Source organism: Bison bison, unplaced genomic scaffold (genome assembly GCF_000754665.1).
Source record: "Bison bison bison isolate TAMUID 2011002044 unplaced genomic scaffold, Bison_UMD1.0 scf7180017864108, whole genome shotgun sequence".
Taxonomy (NCBI): Eukaryota; Metazoa; Chordata; class Mammalia; order Artiodactyla; family Bovidae; genus Bison; species Bison bison.
The window spans coordinates 2,619,784-2,625,744 of NW_011494680.1; positions in this window are offsets into that span (position 1 = coordinate 2,619,784).

Sequence of the window (5,961 nt, forward strand, 5' to 3'; positions counted from 1 at the left end):
AGACCACCTGACCTGCCTCTTGAGAAACCTATATGCAGGTCAGGAAGCAACAGTTAGAACTGGACATGGAACAACAGACTGGTTCCAAATAAGAAAAGGAGTACGTCAAGGCTGTATATTGTCACCCTGCTTATTTAACTTATATGCAGAATACATCATGAGAAACGATGGGCTGGAAGAAGCACAAGCTGGAATCAAGATTGCTGGGAGAAATATCAATAACCTCAGATATGCAGATGACACCACCCTTATCACAGAAAGTGAAGAGGAACTAAAAAGCCTCTTGATGAAAGTGAAAGAGCAGAGTGAAAAAGTTGGCTTAAAACTCAACATTCAGAAAACTAAGATCATGGTATATGGTCCCATCACTTCATGGGAAATAGATAGGGAAACAATGGAAACAGTGTCAGACTTTATTTTGGGGGACTCCAAAATCACTGCAGATGGTGATTGCAGCCATGAAATTAAAAGACGCTTACTCCTTAGAAGGAAAGTTATGACCAACCTAGATAGCATATTGAAAAGCAGAAACATTACTTTGCCAACAAAGGTCTGTCTAGTCAAGGCCATGGTTTTTCCAGTGGTCATGAGTTGGACTGTGAAGAAAGCTGAGTGCCGAAGAATTGATGCTTTTGAACTGTGGTGTTGGAGAAGACTCTTGAGAGATCCAACCAGTCCATTCTAAAGGAGATCAGTCCTGGGTGTTCATTGGAAGGACTGATGCTGAAACTGAAACTCAAACTCCAATACTTTGGCCACCTGATGCAAAGAATTGACTCATTGGAAAAGACCCTGATGCTGGGAAGGATTAGGGGCAGGAGGAGAAGGGGACAACAGAGGATGAGATGGCTGAATGGCATCACCGACTCAATGGACGTGAGTTTGGGTAGACTCAGGGAGTTAGTGATGGACAGGGAGGCCTGGCGTGCTGCGATTCATGGGGTTGCAAAGAGTCGGACACGACTGAGAGACTGAACTGAACTAAACTGAGAGGCCAGAAACCATGACAAATTTATGTACATCATCTCATTTAATTGTCAAAACAGCCCTAAACAGTATAGAATACCAAGAACATAGGTTCTGGAATCATATTTATTTGGGTTCAAATGCCAGTCCTGCTTCTCTTGTTGGTTAGTCGCCAAGTCGTGTCTGACTCTTTGTGATCCCATGGACTGTAGCCCGCCAGGCTCCTCTGTCTATGGGATTTCTCAGGCAAGAATACTGGAGTGGGTTGCTGTTTCCTTCTCCAGGGAATCTTCCCAACCCAGGGATCAAACCTGCGTCTCCTGCATCTGCAGGCAGACTCTTTACCCCTGAGCCACCAGGAAAGCCTTCTGCTACTCTTACAAAGTTCCTTAACTTCTCTGTGCTTCCATTTTTTCATGGGTAAAGTGGGGGTAATAGTAGTAACCATATTTTATTAGGGTCATTGAGAGGATTAAGTGAGATCATGTATGTGATGTGCATGGCACATAGAAAGCATTGCATAGATACCATCTGCTGCTGCTTCTTAACTTGTCCTTCTGGGGGGCAGTGTATGTCCTATAGCATCACAGGATGCACCCATCACAGAGGGAGTTAGCCAGGCTGAGCTCCTACCCTTCAGAAGCACACCATCCGAGACAGCTGTGAACACACAGAATTCAGAAGCAGAGAGCAAACACGTTCCTCCAAATGGCTGTGTTCATTTTATGGGCCAAGCCCAGTAAACCCATGTTCTCATTTCCTTTTCCACCAAAATAGCTATCTCTGCTCCCTGAAGAGGCCTTGGATTATTATAGTTCCTTAAATGCCCTGAAATCCTCAAGAGAGAAGGAATGTTTTTCTAAAGCAGGCAGAGCTTGGAGCTAGAAGACAAAAGGTTAAATTCTCTTAAGCTACAACAATGTAACTCATTTCCTGTTTTTCTCAACTGTCTAGACACAGATCTCATAAGCATTAGCCATGAATCCCACCATCAGGTTAAAAATAGAAGGTTTAAATATGAAATGCTGTGGTGGGGGAAAGATTGTAGGTTTCTACCTTCATCCACAAAATGACTACTTTGAAACGGGATGTTTCATCTTTGCTGTTAGTTTTTCCATAAGTTCTGCTGAGCTGTATTTCAATGGCAGAAATAGAGAATATATTTTTCCTAAAAAATATTTTTCCCCATTGAAAAGCAAATGCAATTTTCCCCATAGATTTTAAAAGCTATTTGAAGACATACCTTATAGCAGCTTTTCTTAACAAGGAATGTGGTCACACAACTTTAAATATTTCAGGTTATTGTGCAGAACAACATTTAGTCCCAAATAAATTTATACAACAAAAATCACATTAAATTTGACATGTTTTCTTCTTCTTTTATATCTTCTGCTTCCATAAAGTGGTCTGACAAATATTTTGTTTATATCATATAATTTTTCTGGAAAACATATTTTTTTAAGCTCCTTTAATAATCCCTGGGCAGTGTTACATAAGTGTGGGAGATCTACCATGACACGCTTCCCAAATTTATTGGACCACAGAGCCCTTTCATCATGATAAGCCTATTAACACTTCCCAAAACAGTATTCCACGGAATACCAGTTTAGGAAACATGAATTGGATGCCTCTATGATTTTTTTTTTTCTGTTCTCAGAATTATATGAGGTTAGGTCCCTTTTCTAATAACCTCAGCTATGTGAATCATAACATAAAATTGAAAGTAAACAGTACCATTGACTCTGCAATATTGTAATATTCTCCTTATTTGGGGCAGACAAATAGAAGCCGGCCTTGTAGATACTCCTGCAGTTTCTTTAGAGTGAATGTATTCATTATGGCTTTTAATATGTATATAGGGAATTCTCTTATGTCCAGTGCTTAGAATTCCGTACTTCTGGGGGCATGGGTTCCATCTATGCAGGGAACTAAAACACCACAAGCCAAGCAGCTCAACCCAAAAAGAAATCTATACAGATTCATTGAAATAAAAACTGATGTGTGTGTGTTAGTAAACATGAACATATTTCCTAGCTCTATTCACTGAGAGGACCTAGAAGCAATGATACCCCAGCAGCAATGAGCACACCCACCACCAAGATCATAGTTTCTAAATCCATTCTCTAATAAAAGGAACTAGTTCTTTGGGGGAGATAAAAGAGGGGTTGGGGCAAGGAAATGTGGGATGAGCCTAGAAAAAGAAGGCAGTGCCAATAATAACGAAGGATGGAGCATGTTGCAAGAATACAGAAGCCAACCTAATTAAGCTCCTCATGGGAAAGCTGGAACTATGTGAGCATAATAATGATAGTATTAGATTATAACCCATAGAATAAAATAAATATGTATTAGCTCATTCTAATACAAATAAGTGGAAGAAAAGGAACAACTTTTCCTTACAGAGGAATTCCAATTAACAAATACAGGCATGAAGGAAATAGGAAATCTCCCGTAAGCAAACACCACATTAATAATTATTTCTGGCAAAAATCCTGCATAGATGCTAAAACTAGTGTGCAGAAGTATGACAAATAGGATATATGCATGGTCTCAAAGTATCTCCCCAAGATATTTGTTAGCTGCAAGAGGAAAAACAGTAACTTAAATTCAAGTTAACAACACTAGTTATAAAATACATTGGCATTGTGTACCTCCTGAAATGGTACATGGAGAGAGACATGGCTTTACTTCCGAGGTATCCTTGCTAAAAACTGCATTACCTAAATTTAATCAAAGAAAACACGGACAACCCCAAACTAAAGGACATTCCACAAGGTAACTGATGAATTCTCTTCAAAAGTGTTGAGATCATGAAACACAATTTTTAAAAAATCTAAGTTAGAGAAGACTAAGCTAGTCTTCCAATAAAGTCTCTGCATTGCAATAGGAAAGTGGAAACTTAAACAGGAAAACAAGCAATTTCAAGTAAGATATATAGTTTACTTAATAGTATTGAATCGATCTTAATTTCTTGGTTTTCATCATCTGACTGTGGTTAATTAATATGTTAACATTAGGGGCTTCTCTGGTGGCTGAGTGGTAAAGAATCCACCTGCCAATGCAGGACACACAGGTTTGCACCCTGGGTGAGGAAGATCCCCTCGAGTAGGAAAAGGTACCCACTCCAGTATTCTTCCCTGGGAAATCCCATGGACAGAGGAGCCTGGCAGGCAACAGTCCATGGGGTTGCAAAGAGTTGGACATGACTGAAGTGACTTAGCAGCAGCAGCAGCAGCTGCAGTGAAGCACATATATGAATTCTCTGTACTACTTTTGTTAACTTTTCTTTATGTCTAAAATTAGTTGACATCTTTTAAAAGTTAAAAAAATAGATTCATTAGCCAAGTATTTATAACTCAGTGCTTGTGAAAACCAATGATATTAATAATGTTAATAGCAATAATAATAGCAATGTGATAATTTTTTTCCTAAGTGTTCACTTCCTGACCATCTTTAATGTGCCAGGAGTTGCAGTGGGAGCTTGTGTGTGCTCTTTCGTGTGTATGTGTGTGTGTACGTGTGCATTTTCCTTTAACCTTCACAATGTAAGATGAAGTTAAGCAGCATGACCAAAGTAATATTACTGGTCAGTGGCAAGAGCTATGACATCAACTTATGCTGAAACTTAGCAAAAACAATGAAAGTAAATTACTTACTATTTGAAAGAGGCTAAATTGAGCAACCTAAAATTACAGGCAATGCTATATACTATAGTATAGAATACCTATATTACACTATTTCTGTTTCTTGTTCATCTAAGACTTAAAGGCATGTCAACAATTTAGAGATTCAAAAATATAAATTAATCAATACCCTACATGAGTAATGTCCCCTTTTCTTCCTGTAAATGTGTCTATAAAAATTCCTTAGAGTTGCACACATGCCTTGGAAGCTTTTGCCAAGCTTTCACACACTGATTTTACTGAATACTCACAACCACCAAATGAGATGTGTCATTTTTGCCATTTTATAAACAAAAAGAAAACTAAATCTCCAAGAGACAGAGATTTTCTATTCCCTACACATCATCCCATCCCTGCGCCCATCAGGCAACAGCCCCGGTCATTTCTGTCCACCAAAATTAAGATCAACTAACATCCAAGGTGTCGTTGAATAAGGAAATAAGTAATGAAAGTCCAGGAGTGGTGGCTGGCCAAGGGGCAAGCTGATGGGAAGGAGGACAACGTTTTGGCAATTAATAGTTTTAAAATGTGCTTCCAGACTCAGCTCAGTCACTTTCTGTAACCTGGACAAGTTATTTTTTCTGCCTCTTTCTCCTCAACTGAAAAAAAAAAAAAAAGAATTTTAGTAAGTATAGATGGTGATTGCAGCCATGAAATTAAAAGACGCTTACTCCTTGGAAGGAAAGTTATGACCAACCTAGATGGCATGTTCCCACTCCAGTATTCTTGCCTGGAGAATCCCAGGGACAGAGGAGCCTAGTGGGCTGCCATCTATGGGGTCGCACAGAGTCGGACACAACTGAAGCGACTTAGCAGCAGCAGCAGCAGCAGACAGCATGTTAAAAAGCAGAGACATTACTTTGCCAACAAGGGTCCGTCTAGTCAAGGCTATGGTTTTTCCAGTGGTCATGTATGGATGTGAGAGTTGGACTGTGAAGAAAGCTGAGCACCGAAGAATTGATGCTTTTGAACTGTGGTGTTGGAGAAGACTCTTAAGGGTCCTTTGGACTGCTAGTAAATCCAACCAGTCCATCCTAAAGGAGATCAGTCCTGGGTGTTCATTGGAAGGACTGATGCTGAAGCTGAAACTCCAATACTTTGGCCACCTCATGCAAAGAGTTGATTCATTGGAAAAGATCCTGATGCTGGGAGGGATTGGGGGCAGGAGGAAAAGGGGACTTCAGAGGATGAGCTGGCTGGATGGCATCACTGACTCGATGGACATGAGTTTGGGTAGACTCCGGGAGTTAGTGATGGACAGGGAGGCCTGGTGTGCTGCGATTCATGGGGTTGCAAAGAGTCAGACATGACT